Source organism: Chelonia mydas, chromosome 27 (genome assembly GCF_015237465.2).
Source record: "Chelonia mydas isolate rCheMyd1 chromosome 27, rCheMyd1.pri.v2, whole genome shotgun sequence".
In the NCBI taxonomy this organism is placed as follows: Eukaryota; Metazoa; Chordata; order Testudines; family Cheloniidae; genus Chelonia; species Chelonia mydas.
Genome location: NC_057860.1, coordinates 7659473 through 7676692, shown reverse-complemented (window position 1 = coordinate 7676692; position 17220 = coordinate 7659473). Strand labels below are relative to the sequence as shown.

The 17220-nt window shown below is 43.7% G+C and overlaps 1 protein-coding gene across 5 annotated transcripts in view; it reads right to left on the bottom strand.

Moving 5' to 3' along the window:
- KANSL1 (KAT8 regulatory NSL complex subunit 1) overlaps window positions 1–14772 on the bottom strand; it is a 173035-nt gene extending 158263 nt beyond the window's left edge. For 2 of the 5 annotated variants that reach the window (XM_027824411.3, XM_043536795.1), the window contains exons 1-2: window positions 14726–14746; window positions 12818–12969 (exon numbers count right to left, since the gene is read on the bottom strand). The gene's annotated coding sequence lies outside the window, so the exon portion shown is untranslated. Of the gene's footprint in view, window positions 1–12817; window positions 12970–13531 lie in introns of all 5 variants that reach the window. The other 3 variants (XM_043536792.1, XM_043536797.1, XM_043536793.1) reach the window with 3 other exon arrangements.
- Window positions 14773–17220: the final 2448 nt, after the last annotated feature.

Here is a 17220-nt window from a genome sequence, read left to right as displayed (position 1 = left end):
TTGAGGCTCCACGTAGGTGCAAGGGCCCATGTGGCTCTGATTGAAGGAATGAGGCCTTTGTGTTTAACTCCTTAAATATGATCCAAGGGGGGGAAAATGGATTTTCCCTCCCATCCCCATCCTTTTACAGGTTATGTCCAAGGAAAGCCTTATTTTATTTTTAAATCCCTGCTTGTTTTTACATGATATTCAGGTCTTGTTCCTATAGTGTCTTCCAAGAAAAAATAGGTAGACAACTGATAAGCTAGTTGTACTATCACAATTATTAAGGAAATGAAAGCTGAGTGTCAGAGGAAATTATTTTTAGTCACTGTTTAAAACCTGGGGGAGGAGGGAAGGGTAGGAGGAGCTGAGCTTGTTTGGTTTTGATACCACTTATTTAGTTTAAATGCATGCCAAACAGTCGGAATTAAGTTCTTTTAAAGATTCAGTACCTCGACCTTTCAATTAAGGAAAGGAAAAGCTCCTCGGGTCTTTGAATTTCCAAGAGATCTCCAGCAGAAACAGGAAAAACAAAGACTTGATATTCCTGAAATCGCTATCTGGTGTTCTTTTCATTTCTTAAACACTACAATAATAATCTCTTTTTGGGGTGAAGCAAGAATGGGGGAAGAATAGGTAACTTTTAAAGAATGGCTAGTTTCCTCTGTTTCAGATGAACTGCTGGGGAGGGGAAGGGGTTGGCTGTGTAAAAAGCCTCAGGTTGCTAGGAAACAGGACCGTGATTCTTGGGATGAGCCAATTTTAACCCATCTCTGCTGTCGCTGGAGCCCCCATTCCATCCATGAGCCTGAAGCATCCTGCCACTATTCTTTGTTGGGTTCCATATTGTGCTTCAGGCCAGGAAGTGGCATATATCAGCATCTGAAGCGAGGGGTGGGATCAACCTTTGGAGCGAAGGCTATCAGCGGAGTTAAGTAAGAAGCAGGTATCTACCCTTTGTGGAGTACTTCTTTCAGTATTTAAAAAGTGAGACTACGGTTCACATAAGAGACATGGAAGGGAGGTGAGTCAGGGGCTAAGTTTAACTCTGCTTAGAACTTTCAGAATGAATCTGTTCCAGCTGAGGATTCTAAGGGCCAACTCCTGTATTTACATCTTTCACACTTTTATGATGAGCTAATCTAGAAGGATCAGACCCTTGGACCCCTAAAATATGTTTCTAAGTCTCAATTACCCTCCTAGATTATTTGGTTTTATGTGGGGAAACCCTCTTCTGCTCCTGCTGCAAATGAAATACACACTGCTAGAGCAGTATAGAGGGGCCTTAATGCAAAATGAGAATCAGGTCCTATGTGTTGTATACCTATACTGCAAAATCCACTACCATATGGGTCACTACAACAGCCTCTTGCACTGCACAGATAAGGTACCCTGCTAGTATGCAACTAAACCCTGATACTGAAAACATTTATATACATGCTTAACTTTAATGTGGATCTACAGCCCCTGACTTCAATGGGACTTCTCACATGCTTAACTTTCAACATTAAGTAATCAGAGGATCGGGATCCTAGTGCATATTTACATTTGCAGTGAACCCTGTATCATAATTACCATACCACTAGCTGAGTAGCAGATGGAACTCCAGAACCCGTCAAGAGACAGCAGGTTATACAGAATTAGCTGTATAATCACACTCTTAAGTTATACTCTGGACTCCACCACTGATTCACTGCACTATCCTACTTTACCTCTCTGCATCTCAGTTTCCCCATCTGTAAGTTGATTATACTTAGCTACCTCACAAGGACAGTTGGGAGCAAATGACTATATAGTGCTTGACATGTTCAAAGCACTGTACAAGTGCTAATTATCAATGATGAGTCTTAAATGAGCAGATGGGTCACTAGTGAGCAATCAGAAGCACCCTTTTTCTGAGGTCTGGTCTACACACAGATTTTGTACTGGTAAAACTATTTCAGTTATAGGTGTGATTTTTTTTTTTTAAATATCAAATAGTTATACTAGTGTGACCCCTACCATAGATGCAGTATTTAAAAAAAAAAAAAAAAAAAGGAACCTTAACAGGGGATTAGTTGATGAGGACACAGAAAATTACGAGAGAGAAATCAGTAGGAGAATCTACTCAACACTTTAGCTGTCTATACACAAATGCAAGGAGAATGAGGAACAAACAGGAAAACCTGGATGTATTAGTACATAAGATAAATTATGACTTAATTGGCATCACAGAGGCTTGATATGTCTCATGACTGGAATATTGGTATAGAGGCACTCAGCTTCTTCAGGAAGGAAAGGCAGGGTAAAAGGGAGGAGGTGTTGCATTATATATCAAGAATATATATACTTGTTCTGAGGTCCAAAAGAAGGTCAGAGGGAGATCAACTGAGAATCTGAGTAAAGAGAAATGGAGTAAAAAATAGGGGTGGTGTCATGGGAGGGGACTACTAAAGGCCACTAAAATCAGGAAGAGGAGGTGGACGAGGCATTTGTAGAACAAACTACAGAAATATCTAAAAACACACAACAGGGTAGTAATGGGGGGGACGGACGGGGACTTTAACTACCCAGACATCTGTTGGAAAAGTAATGTATCAAAACACAAAATTTCCAGTAAGTTCTTGGAATGTACTGGGGACAGCTTTTTGTTCCAGAAAGTGGAGAAAGGAACCAGGGAGACAGCCATTTGAGACTTGAATGTGACCAATGGGGAGGAATTGGAAGATGGAAGGCAGTTTGGGTGAAAGTGATCATGAAATGATATATTTCATGATTCTAAGGAAAGGAAGGAGTGAGAACAGCAGAACAAGGATAATAGATTTCAAAAAAAGCAGACTTTAATACAATCAGGGAGCAGGTAGGTAAGGTCCCATGGGAAGAAAATCTAAGGAGATAATATTAAAGGCACAACTGCAAACTATCTCGATGCAAAGGGAAGATACAAAGAATAATAGTAAGAAGCCAATACGGCTCCATCAGGGGCTCTTTAGGACTTGAAAATCAAAAGTGAATCATAGCAAAAGTGGAAACATGGACATATTGTTAAGGAAGAGTACAAAAAATAGCACAAACATTCAGGGACAAAAATCAGAAAAGCTATGGCACAATATGAGTTATAACTAGCAAGGGACACAAAAGGCAGTAAGAAGTTCTTCAAATACATTAGGAGCAGGACAAAGGAAAGTATAGGTCCTCTACTTAGCTGGGAAGAAGAGCTAATAACTGGTGATATCCATAAAGCGGAGGTGTTTCATGTCTATTTTGCTTCAGTCTTCACTAAAAAGATTAAAGGTGACCAGATGCTTGACATAATTAATACTAACAAGGGGGAAGGAATGCAAACCAAAATAGGGAAAGAACAGGTTAAAGAATATTTAGACAAGTTAGATGTATTCAAGTCGGCAGGGCCTGCTGAAAGTCACCCTACAGTACTTAACGAACCAGCAAAAAATAACCTCAGAACCATTAGCAATTATCTTTGACAACTCCTGGAGGACAGGTGAAGTCCCAAAATACTGGAGAAGGGGAATTTTTAGTCTTGAGAAAAGAAGACTAAAATGGGACCTGATAACAGTCTGCAAATATGTTAAGGGCTGTTAGAGGAAAGTGGATCAGTTGTTCTCCAGGTCCATTGATGGTAGATGAAGTAGTAACAGGCTTAATCTCCAGCAACGGAGATTTAGTTTAGATATTAGGAAAAACTTTTAACTATAAGTTAAGCTTGGAATAGGCTTCCAAGGGAGGTTGTAGAATCCCCATCATTGGAGGTTTTAAAAAATGAGTAGGACAAACATCTGTAATGGGTTGGTCTAGGTTTACCTGACCTTACACAGTGCAGGGTGCTGGACTCCATTACTTCTCAAGGTCCCTTCCAGCCCTACATTTATGTGATTTTATAACTAGTATAAAAGGTTCCTTATAACATTATAGCTTATTCCTGTACAGCAGGGGTGAGGAACCTTTTTTCCAGCAGGGGCCATTGACCCACATCAAAAAAAAATCAGTCAGGGGCCACACACAGCCCCATGGGGAGTGGGGTGCGGAGGCTTGGAGCTTCCCCCTGCAGAAGAGCGAGCTGGTGCTTGCGGCTCCAGCCCTGCGGGGGGGGGGGGGGGGGGGGGGGGGGGGGGGGGGCCTGGGGCTTCCCTAGGCTCTGGGGTGGGGCCAGAAATGGGTTCATGGTGCGGGAGGGGGCTCCAGGCTGGGGCCAAGGGGCTTGAGGTGCAGGAGTGGGCTCAGGGCTGAGGACTGGGGTACGGCTCTGACTAGGGGTACGGAAGGAGATTTAGGGTGTGGGCTCTGGGTGGGAGATTGGGTGTGGAAGGGGGCTCAGGGCTGGGACAGAGGGTTGGGGTGCATGTGGGGGTGCGGGGTCAGGGAGGGAGTTCCCTCATCATCCCTCCACCTAGGGGCTGCAGGGACATGGTGGCGAGCCAGCGCTCACAGCTCCAGCCCCGCGGGAGGGTGCCAAGGCTCGGGGCGTCCAGCCCGCAGCGCAGAGACTTGCCACGGGCCCGATTAAAAGAAGCAGCGGCCGGATCCAGCCTGTGGGCCAGAGTTCCTCACCCCTGCGGTACAGGAATAAATTATAGCAATATAAGCACTTTTTATACTGGTTAACTGCACCCACACTAAGGGACTGTACCACTTTAACGACACTACAGTACTAATGCTACTACTAACACACTGGCCGAGGTAAAGCAGTACAACCTTCATGTTTTGACAAGGCCTGAATGTACTGCTTCCAGGTAGCAAGGGCAAGACACTGGCGATTTTCTTTTTTTAATAAGTCCCACCCTGGGTCTGCCCATCAATGCTGTTAGTTATGGAAGTCATAGATTACGTATCTTCCTAATTTTTTCAGGACAACATTTTGCTATCTGATCCAATTGCCAGCCCCAATGCAGGGACTGAAGATCCACTGCTTCTTCTAGTGGCCAAGGTAAGGGCCCGAGTCAGCAAAGTGGGAAAGTCAGTGATCTTACTTACCTTATCTGGCTGAGAGCTCCATAGTCTTGGTCCTGCTCCTGTGAAGGTACTGTCTCCTGTGGTCATAAGTCCCCCCTTTTGTTTGACAGTTTCATTGTTCCAGTGGAACATATCTATCTATCATTAGAGGTCATGGAGGAAGAGACAGCCTCTCAGGTAGCTAGGACCAGATCCATGCATGACCTTGAAAATCAGTCCAGTGTCCTTGAACTGTACTCTGTATTTAAACAATGGGAAGCCAGGACAAAGAACAGCTATCAGGGTGATGTGTCCTCAGCAGTGTTGGATCAGGCACAAACCTGGACTATGCAAGAGCTATACTGGCTTCCTAAGGGTAATATGAAAAAATTGTTTGTGGGATAAGGTCAGATGAAGACCTAGGTAGTAGCAGTGTTTGCACTGAGCTCTGGATCTATTTCCCACTGGTCCAAAAAAACTGCCCTTTAGAATGGCAGGGTACTGAACCAAGATAGGATTTTACAATGGCAGAAGCATCCCTGGCCACTTTATATATTAAAAAAAAACAAAAAACCACCACACACACAATATCTGGGATTTAGATTGGCACAAAAGCAGAGAAGGCAGAAGACTCCTACCAATGATAATGGTTCCAGTAGCCGTATGTGTTCAGACATAAGCACCACGGAAACAGAAAGACATCTTGACAGACGGAATCATTGAATAAACAGGGAAAATTTCTCATAGCAATGAGGAGAAAAAGGATGATGGTTTCCAATCCTTTCTACATTCTGTCTTGGAAGAGTTTTTTGCTAAACTGAAAGACCTAACTGAGAATCAAGATTTCTAGTTCCATGCCTCCAGACAGCCCATGTCTAAATCGTGCCCCTTCTTGCTGCACATCTCACCATCTTTCCTCTGTCCACACAGCTAAAACACTTGCTCAGGCCCTCATCTCCCATAAAGTACTGTAACTTTGGCCTTGACAAATATTTTACCACACCATCACCTCTCCATTATATCCATCCAAAATGCTGCTGCAAAAACCATTTGAATTCAGACCTCGACCCCCTTTGTACCCTCCACCACACAAGCTACTTGTCTTTTCTTTTAAAGCACTTCACAGCTTAGCCTCACCTTCCCTATCGTCTCATATATGCTATTGGACAGTTGACCCCTGCCTTCATTCAACCAACAATACCAGCCTACATAGCTCATGAGTCCACTTTTAGCCCAAACATCTTCATGTTTTCTCCAATGCCTTCCCTTAAGTACAGGAAGAGCTCCCTGTAAAAATCTGCAGAGCCACTACATTATCCTCCTTCGAATCTCTTAAAACCCTCCCCTGCTCTGATGCTTACAAAACACTCAACAATGGTTAGGTAACTGGTATGCTGACTGCTGCTTATTACACTAATTATAAATTGACAATTACCTTATGTTCCCCACATTAGATTGTTGCCTTCACCTATTCTCATTGTACTTAGATTGTAAATTCATAGGGACAAAGATAGTCTTGTTATATGCATGTACAGTGCATAAAGTAAGAGAGTCCCCAATTCTGCCTGGGGCCTTTAGGTGCTATTGCAATAGCAGTTATGCTACTATAGGAAACTCAGGTATATGGAGAGACTCCTAACCTTGCAAAGAAAACTAGAAGTTTGAGAAACAAGCAGAAGTTAGTAAGAACAGGGGTCACAGAAGAAAACTGAATTACAGAACTCCCTGGAAACACTCCACTTTCTAATCCAACTTTATTTTTTGCATACTGGCTTCCAGGTTTATTAAATATTCCCACAACAACAAAAAGACATGTTCAAAATAAAAGGGCACACTCTACTCTCTGAGCCCTAAACACAGAACTGTGAGACCTTTGTCTGGTTCCACAACTATAAACAGAGAAACTGGAGCTAAAACAGATCCATCACACAATGGCAAGATCATTGATTTCAAATATTTTTCTATAACATTACAACAGGCTCTCCTTGGGCCTCTCAGATTATTGGATAAGTTTTGAGTTGCTTAATAGAGTCAAGGAGGAAGAGTAAATCCTCATGCAAAAAGCTACATAGTCCAATTGAAAAGTAATACTTTTAGTTAAAAAAAGCAAACACTTTTAGTTACTAAGTTGCTTAATTTGATGCTCAAGTTTACAATTTAAAAAAATCCACTGCTTGTTCCTATATTCAAGGAAAGTCTACAATTTAAAAAATTTGGGAACTTAACTTTTTTTTTATTATCAAAACGTGAGGGGAATGATTTTAACTTCTGTCTCTAGAAACTCTGTGGTATAAAGTACCTAAAATTGAAAATAATCAACTATGAGCCATAGTAATGTGTCTTTTTGTAAGGGGGGGGGGGGGGGCGGGAAAATGATAATGAAGGATATTTATCACCATGATAGAATAAATTAACTTTGCCACAGAATTTAAGCATTCTTTCCGCAGAATACGGTCCCATTGTGCCATGAAGTACATGGGTTCTTGATTATAGTAAGCAGGTCAATGGCCTATCTTGTCTAATAGTCTGTCTGATAGTGGGAAATTCTGCATGTTTCAGAGGAACGCATAAGCCTCTTTCCAATACTGCACCCATCTGTGGAATATGGATAAGTACATCTTCCTACAGGGGAAGGTACAGGTAGATACAGGAAGTACTATCTATTCATACTCCACAAACTATTGACAACGCTGAAATTATCAGACCAACTGGAACACACCGTGTTGACTTTTATGGCATAGTGTAAGGCTAATGGACACAGTTCACCACTGTCTTGGCCTTGCACCTTGTGTCATAATATACATTGATGCTAAATGGCTATTCAATGCTACCAAATCAAATGGTAGGATTTTACATTAGTTTTGCACAGACGTGACTGCACACAAGGTGAAGGACAGTATAGACCAGTGGTTATCAAACTGCGGGTTGCGGCCCAGTACTGGGTTGCGGAATGTAAGGCATTCGGTCGCAGTGGCTCTGATCAGCACTGCCGACCAGGCCGTTACAAGTCCCGTTGGCGGTGCTGCCCGGCTAAGGCAGACTAGTCCCTACCAGTTCTGACACTGAGCTGCACCCGGAAGCGGCCAGCAGCAGGTCAGGCTCCTAGGTGAGGGGGCCACGGGGCTCTGCCTGCTGCCCCCACCCCGAACACCAGCTCCGCACTCCCACTGGCTTCCTGCCAGCGGGCTGGCCAATGGGAGCTGCGCAGGATGACGGTGCCTGTGGGTGCCGCTTGCGGAGCTGCTTGCATGCCTCCACCTAGGAGCGAGACCTGCTGCTGGCAGCTTCCGGGGCGCAGCGCAGTCCCAGGACAGGCAGGAAGCCTGCCTTAACACCCCCGCTGCGCCGCTGACCAGGAACTGCCCAAGGTAAGCCCACGCCACAATCCCCTGCCCCAGTCCTGAGCCCCTCCCCCCCCAACCCAGAGCCCGTTCCTGTACCCCAAACCCCTCATCCCCAGCCCCACCCCAGAGCCTGCACTCCCAGCCCAGAGCCCTAATGCCCTCCAACACCCCAATCCCCTGCCACAGCCCCCTCCCACACCCTGAACCCCTCATTCCCAGCCCCACCCTGCAGCCCTCACCCTCCACACCCCAACCCTCTGCCCCAGACCTGAGCCACTCCCAAACCCCTCTGCCCCAGCTCCGTTGGTTCACAAAACAAGAATTTTCTTCAACTGGATCACCAGAAAAAAAGTTTGAAAACCACTGGTATAGACTCAGTCCCCATCAATTTACTCAGGCATTTGCCTAAGCAGCATGATGATGGAATGAGTTACAGGAATGTTTCTTAAGAAGCTTAAACTGATGCTAGTCAACATGTTGATTTTATATTGAGGGCTATACTTGGTCCCCAAGATTGATACAAGTCTTAAAGGAATAAAATAAAATTTATAAATAAAACTAACATGTATCATCTTAGCAAAACTGGCATAGCTCAAGCTGTAACTTTATTGCTTTAATTGCTAATTATGAGGAGTTATTTCACTTGCGTGATGAAGGGGAAAACACATGGGAAATGTGAGGAAACATGGAGGGAAATGTGATTCTGCACCAAATGTAAACCCATTGCCATCTGGGACACCAGAAAGGTGAAGGCTAGCAGTGTTATGGGAGTGATGCTTTCAGTTTTTAAGGGTGGATCTACACTAGGAACTTTTGTATCCTTTCTTTAGAACCAGTGCAGCTCCACTGATGTTGACAATGGTGGAAGTATTAGCGTAGACATCAGGCAGGCATTTTAACCATGATGTTCCCTAATCGTGTTCTGCAGAGTAAAATGATACCGTGGTAAACGTATCTGCATCCGTTCTACACAAGTGCTTCCACTCCTGGTAGCAACAGTGGAGCTGCACGTGTGCTAGAAAACAGTATAAAGGTTTAGAAGCATTAGCTAGTTGTTAACAGGAATGGGGGTATATTTCATCTGTTAAAAGACAGTGCCTGGAATAGCCAGCCCTAAAGGAAAAAGAGTAGCTGAAAGTCTTCCAATACTTCTTTATCCTGACCAAAAGAAGACCACAGCCCCTGCCTCAGGCTCACGGCAACATTTTTTTTAATTGATTGGACTTCCTACAAATATGGTCTTTTGCTTTTTCTCATCTTCTGAGACAACAGAAAATCTGGGAATTTCAAGACACTGACAGCTTTCAGTGGTTGATAATAAAGATTCATAGGTTAAAAGTCTTCTCTGTTTTACTAGCAACCTCTTAGATTAACAACAATAGTTGTTATTTTTCACAATTGACGCTGTTGGTTTACTTTTTGCAGGTCACTCGGATTAGACAATAAAACTAGACTGGCCAATTTCACTGTTTTTTATCAGTTTCCACTTCTTAGTCTTCTGCCCTAGAACAACACTATTAACCTGTGTTTCTCACACACACACACACGGCGTTCAAGTTCTGTGTGACTAAACTTCCCTCCTGCTGGCATGTGTGTGTATGAGCTATAAGAAATTTCATATAAGGAGCTACACTAAACTTGGCGGCTGTGCTTAAGGATGACCTCATCTTCTGCACTCACATTTGCATTATATGCAATGATTTTGCATTAGTCTGTGATATCCCAATACAAGTTTAGGGAAACCTATCATTTACTGAGGGAATAAAGCAATAATGACAAGACATGAAAGCTTTATCAGACACCAACTAGCTGAGAAACAGAACTATTAGCCAGCACCAGCACAAAAGATGAGTGGGTGCAGGGACACCGCTACCCCCAGTAAAGTGCAGGGATATCCCCTTGGTGAAGCCCAGCCCCACTCCAAAAAAATGCTGGGAACGTGCTGAAAGTCCTAACAAGATGCTGTGCCTGTATCCTTCTTGAAGAGCTATATTTCTATCATTATCAGATGCTTACTAGCCAGAGGATGTGAACCACTTGTTTCAAACACATCCTCTCACCCAGACCTTTCGGACTACTGGAAGGCAGAAGAAATTAATTCTCTCCCTCTTACACCTACCCCAGAGCTTCCTGATTCTAGTGAAGGGAGGTTGCTTTCATTACTCTACCCTTTCCATAGCCTCCATTTTTTGGTTCTCTCTCAGCCACCAAGAACAGCTCAGGTTACTTAACTCTAGCGCTATTTAACAACTTTTCCAAGCTGCAGCATGAAGCCGACATGGTTTGTCCCTTTCACTGAGGCCTACTGGGCCCTGAATATCAGCAATTAAACTGACCAGAATCTTCTCATATTACATCACACTCAAGACATGAGGCTGACTACATTTAATTTTATACGGTGTCCCAGGATATCTGTATATAGACATCAAAGTGCATTATATACCTATGGCAAACTCTTACCTAGTTAATCCATTAATTAATATATGGCAATTTTAAAATTGGTTAGTCTTTTTCCTATATATTTTTCAAACACATCTAGGCCTGCTTTTCATAGGTGCTGGTCACCTATAGCTCCCCATCAACAGAAGTTACAGGAAACACAGCACCTTCGGGGGGGAAAATCACACTGCTAAAATGTAGCGGCAACCTCCAAAACTTGTAGCAGAGAACTATATTAAATAGTATTAGGGTTTTATGTTGTTGATGTTGTAAATACATACACAGCATAGGTTAGGGTCTATACTTTTATGCTGACCAGCTGCTGATCAATCACTAGTGTAGACTTGTCTAAATATCCATATGAATGGATATATTAGCTATTTTACTGTAACATGTTGTAAATTCCACCCTATGCAATCCCACTGAAGGCAGGGTCATTCATTTGCCCTGTATAGTTGGGGGGGAGGAAAGTTGGCTTTCATGACAACTAAGAAAAATGCTTAGTATGGAGAAGGATTGTGACCCTTTCTCCTTTTATGACTGTTGTCCTTTTTGATTTTTATTAAATGCATACAGCTTGGCCAAAGACAGCTGTAATCCTGACATTATAATAATCACTACTACTAATAGAATGCTTTACTTCTTCAAAGCGGTGTACGAATATCAACTAATCCTCACAACCCCCTTTTCAGGCACATCAGTATTATCCTCATTTTACAGATGGAAAAAACAAGGCACAGAGAGGTGAAGTGACTTACCCATTCCAAACAGTGACTCAGCAGAAGACTAAAGATTAGAATTTTAGATTTCCTGGGTCAATGCTGAGTACATTAGATCATGCTGACAGGCATATGCAAAACTCTGTGGGAATTACAAGCACGTATAACAATACCAGGATTCGTGTCAGCAAAGAGACTGTGACAGCCATATACAAGCATTTGAGGGGTGTACACAACAAGGAAAGATATTATTTTCGGGAGAATCAAGTAGGAACCTAGGACCAGTGGGATAAATCTAAAGGGGGGGAAAAAAAGGCCAAATATCAGGAAACATTTCCTAACGGTGAAATCAGTCAGACTGAAGCAGTGGAAGCTCAATTTAATGAGTCAATTAAAACTAGGATGAACAAAGCATTAGACAGAATACCTTAAGGATCAATCCTTCACTAAGTGGAGTAATGGGGGATGCATTAGAATAAACTAGATGGGACTTAGTAGATGTGCTCCATTCCCCTGCAGTCTTTATTATTTCTAAAATGTTTCGAATGTCCCAGCAATATTCTGCCTTATGTATAAAGTGTTCACTTCATCAAGCCCTATCAAGTGTTTACAAAAGACAAAACCCCAAAGACTTGGTAGTAGCAGGTTATAACTTCATACAGTCGGAGTTGCGTTGACAATATGGAGACACTATCAATTCTAACGCATTTGGAAATCTCCAGATAGATTTTCTGTCCTGCTTATCAGGTTTTCAGACTGAGCTGATTTACACTCTGGAAAATAATTTCTACTAATTCTGTAAAATTATTAAAAATATTAAGGAAGTTATTGCAAGGGTATTTGGGTCCCACATTTTCAGCAGGGACTACCCAACTACTAATTTACAACATACAGTGACCTCCCAAATACACTATGTCAGAAGGCCTTAGTTCATAGTGTCAAAAGCTGATATAGCATTTCTGGTACCATGCTGAGTGATCCTGAAATACTTAACTAAAATTATAGTTATTAATAAAAAAATTTTCAAAGATTAAATTCACACTTTAAAAAATACATACACACACTCACAAGAAGCTAAAATAAAATAAAACACCAAAAGTTATTGCATTTTTCCAATTTTAGACAAATGATTTTCTTCCTCAAAAAGAGATCAAATCTAGATATGGAAAGTGAACTTTTGTTTGAGCTATATTCCTGGATCTCCATTTTCTGGTTAGATATGTCTCATGGAAGTGACAGAGGGGTCCTGGTTTTTAAACCTTTCCTGAGAATAAACGGCACCTTCAGAATTCTAAACAAAGACTTCAGATACCATGGTGCTTTTCACAGTTCAGGCATTTCTGTATTGAGTAGAACTCTGAAGACAATGTACCATTATAAAAATGAAGAGATGGCAGGTCCTACCTTGCAGGACATCTTGATAGAATCCATAGTGTCTGGAGCAGTTCGGAAAAGACTCAGGTTTGAGTTGTGAGGGACTCTTAATCTTTCCAGATCCAACCAAGTTCTAGTAGGTCTGCAAATCTTTCTTATTTGAAGAAGTGGAAATCTGGTATCTGTAACAAAAAAAAATTAATTAGGGGAAAGAAATATAGCTCACAAACAACTTGCCTTAAGGGGAAAAAAGAGAAAAGGAAAAAAAAAAAAATCAGGATTTAGGGAGAAATAGATTTATCACCACCACCTTACCCCAGAAAGACAGAATACAGAGCAAACACACAAAGCAAACTGTGTAAAGAATTATTCTGGGAAAACTGGACACAACTCCGTAAACTTCTGGAGGACAAAACAGTTGGAAAGCACAAACAAAACTCTGCACACTATACAGATTTATGATTCAGGTAAAGAGATCAAAGTAATGTAAAAATGGATTGGTATTTAGGCACCTAACTCCCTTAGGCTCTTATGAAAATCCCATTTTAGGAAATTCCCTCCATGTTAAATTACACCTTAATCACTTAATTTCATATTACATTTAGTAACGTCTGCCACCCTAATTTATTTTTCAGGATAAGGACTTTTGCAGTGAGGGAGGGGAATAGTTTACAACAAAAAAAGTCATTTGGTTATTTCTGATGTGGTTTTGTTTGTTTGTTTTAAATCGTTCTAGAAACCCACCTTGAGAGTCTGGAATTTGCCATTTTTAAAAATGTTTGGGTAAAATGGAGGATTGGAAAAATGGGGGGGGGGGGGGGTTCTAAAAATAATTTCTACCCCATTTCCTAAAATTGAATATCTAAAGTCTTTACAGCTTCTATGCCATGTTTGCTGCTGTGACGCTTTGCCATGTTCGTGCCAGAGCCTCCTTCTCGCCTTCTTTTGCTCCTGTAAATTCCTTAGGGATCGTTGGGATTTTGCACGTCTGTGGTCATTTTGTTTCCTTAACACAAGTAAACAAACAAAACCTAAACGCCCGATGAGAAGCCCCAACGGATGAACAGCCTGGAAACTCAAATGCACGGTTCAACCTCGCTGCAGCTCGGGAGTTATAAACCGTCCTTGCGCCAGGCACTTGGAACCCTCTTCAAACACGACGCTACCCCAGAGCCTGTCTAAACCCCCCAGCCCCCTCCTGCGTATCCGACCTGCAAGGTGGCGACCCGGTGGGATCTCCGCTGGCGGCTGGCCCAGGTTAGATCTCATTCCCGGCCCACCTAGGGATGCCCCCGCCCGACACCCCATCCCTGCTCTAGCGCCTCCCAGCATTTGGCCTGCTCGTTTAGCCATCACCATTGTTGCAAATGCAACAAAATATCCCTTCATTTCGTGTGGGACGGAGCCGCTGCAGCTCTCGCCCCTGATATCGGCGTCTAATGTCTAGCGTCGACGTGAAGGCTCTCTCCCACCCTGCACTCCCCCACCCCCAAAACTCACTTTCTGGCTGTGCAATCATCATTCCTCCTCCTTCCCCCTCCCCCCGCCTTGGCCTGCTGAATTAGCTCTCAGCAATCACTCCTCTCTGCGGAGCGGCAGGAATCAGACTCGATCAGAGAAAGTTCTGGCCCTCCCCCCACCCCCAGCCCCCCCAGCCCAACTGACTCCTCGCACGAAGTTGCGGGACTGGGGCTCCCAGCACTACTTGGCCTGTTGTCTATGGCAGCACCAGAGGGGGTGATCGGTCCCCCTGCCAGCCGCACGCTCCCTCTCTCCCGGCAACATGCACTTGCACAGCCACAGACCCCCCACTGCCTTGCACCGCAGCCTCGCTGCCGGCCCTGCCAGTGACCCCCGGCCCATCGCTTCACGGCTCCCTTTTTCCCCCTTCCCCGATTGCACCAGCTCCAGCTTCGGCTCCCACATCCCAGCACCTACCTGCACAGCTCAACCAGCCTTGAAGTGGGGATCTTCCGCCCTCCTCCCTTCTCATTGGCCGCGGGGAGGGCATGTGCCGGTGTGGTTGGACGAGGGGGTGTCAGTCAGAAGCAGAGGGAGGGGCGGCAGGGGTGATTGATGCTGGTGTCTCGGCTTGTCCCTGCCTCTGCTTGTGTTTCCCGGAGATGTTGGAAGGAGGGGGAGGGCTGCATGGGGCAGCCAGGCAGGGCCCATCACCTGGATCAGGCCCCCCCCTCCCCCAACTCACTCACCCTCATGCTTGAATGAGGTAAGGGGCAAACTGCACAGCTGACCATCACCCCACAGTCCTGTGAACAAAGATACTGTGTGAAATGGGGAGGGGGGAGTAAATGCCCCTGTCATGCAGAAGGAGGGCAAGAAAGGGGGGATCCTGTTGTTCTCAGCATTGTCGGCTTCTGAGGATACAGGAACCACATTTGCCTCAGAGTCAGAGATCTCTGAAGACAAAATGCCTCTGATATTGTGGAGCTGAGATTGGGTTTGATAAACACAAGTATATGCCATCACACCTCTTCAGGGCCCAAAGGGGAAAGGAAAATCTGGGGAGCGCCTGTAATATTACAGCGCACAGCTCTGAGCTGGGGAACACAGAGAGGAGGGAGATGGAAAAGCAGGAGGACTCCTGCTGTTAGGGTGACCATGTGTCCCTGAATATTTTTCGGCATCTGTCCCTGTTGGTTTTACAAGAAAAACAAAAGTGTTTTTTCCTGTTGTTGTCACATAACCTATTAGCAATTCCCCCGAAGACTGTCCCCCTGAAGAAACTACTAGCTGAGCCAGGGTAATTGTTATTAGGCTAAATGCAAAAGCCCCCCAAGGATTGTCCACTACCATATCTGTCACACATTGGAGGCCCTGACACAATACTTTCCAATGATCCCCCACATCCACATAAACCAAGAGTAAGCGAAACCTGGGTGGTGATGTGACACCATGCACCAGGTTGCAATGCCCAGAGAAGAGCCGCTGCTGTAGGATGGGTGTGGGGTGGGCTTGCTTGCTTTCCAGGAACCCCCTCCCCCAACCACCACCACCTGGACCTCCCTTCCTCAAACAGCCTCCACTGCCAGGGCACAAGGTGTAGCTGCGGGTGGTCAGTCCCTCCTCAGCAGTTTAGTATAGTGCACCCATTTAATTGGGAGTGCCATCTGCCCCTGGTTTTTAACGTTAAAATCCTAGTGCAGACAAGGCAACTTGCACTTTTAACTCATGAGCCTGATAGGCTCTTCCCTAGGTATTACTTGATCTGCTAACCTGTTAAAACTACAAGTTGCCTTATCAACACTAGGATGCTAACACATATTAGAACACACATATTGTTTCCTAGCAAAGTCAAGCCCTTTATGTTGTTTTTTCCTGTTATACTGTAAATTTCTTCATTCTCAATGGAGGAAGTGTGGTTACTGCTGCTGCAGCAGTTTATTCAATAATAACATTTCAGATAAAGGGCAAGAATCCATGTCCAGGAGACCCAGGATAGGAAAAGCTGTTTTTTTAGTGCATGTAAAGTGTCTCTCTCACATTTTCTATCCAGAGATTTTTCAGTTGGGGCATAAGTAGCATACAGCTGATAAACTTGTAGTTTTCAAGAGGTCTTTACATCTCCAGTTGCTCCCCCCCTCACCCCCCCATCCTCCCAGGATCAGAAGACAAAGGCGGCCAACCATTTTTAAGTATGAGACCCTTTCTGAAATGTCAGACTAAAAATGCTAAATTGTTAAGTAATCCGATTTATTTTAGTCACTTCACAGTGCAATCTTTTGTTCTGTTTATGTTTAATATTCTTTGTACATAAATGGCCAGATTATTATAACATGCATTGCAGTAGGGAGAATCCTACCCAGGGCCTGAGAGTGATTAAATAATATTACTTGCTACTCTACATTTTCAAGGCACTGTTCAAGCATTAGGTAGTTAAGCCTCACAACTCTGCCATGAGATAGGTATAAATATCCCCATTTGGGAAAACTGAAGCAAAGAGAGGATACGTAATTTATCCAAGGTCAGTCAATGCTAGAGCCAGTATTAGAGCTCAGTTCCTGGTTTCTATCCCCATTCTCTATCCACTCAATCACATCTAGAAGAGTAATGTTTGTAACCTTTAAAATTGAGGAAAGGTGAGCTATGCCATAAGCTCCACAGGAAACAAGTTCCAAGTCCTTGGGACAGCAAGAGAAAAGGTTTGGGCATCCACTGATCCCCTTGCAATGATGGAACTCCAAAAATCAAGATAGTGCCACCCACCAGCTGAGTCTGACAGAGTCTAATATAGACGGAGGCTTTGAAAAGTGACTAGCTGAACAAACCAAAATGCAACTGATGTGCAAAAAGCCTGAGATTTTTCTTTTGTGTAAAGTCCAAGATGACAATCATACTGTACAGGATGATATTCCTAAACTTAATAGGGAAACTAGAGAAAGGATACTTGTGCATCAGACATCACTGATGTGGAA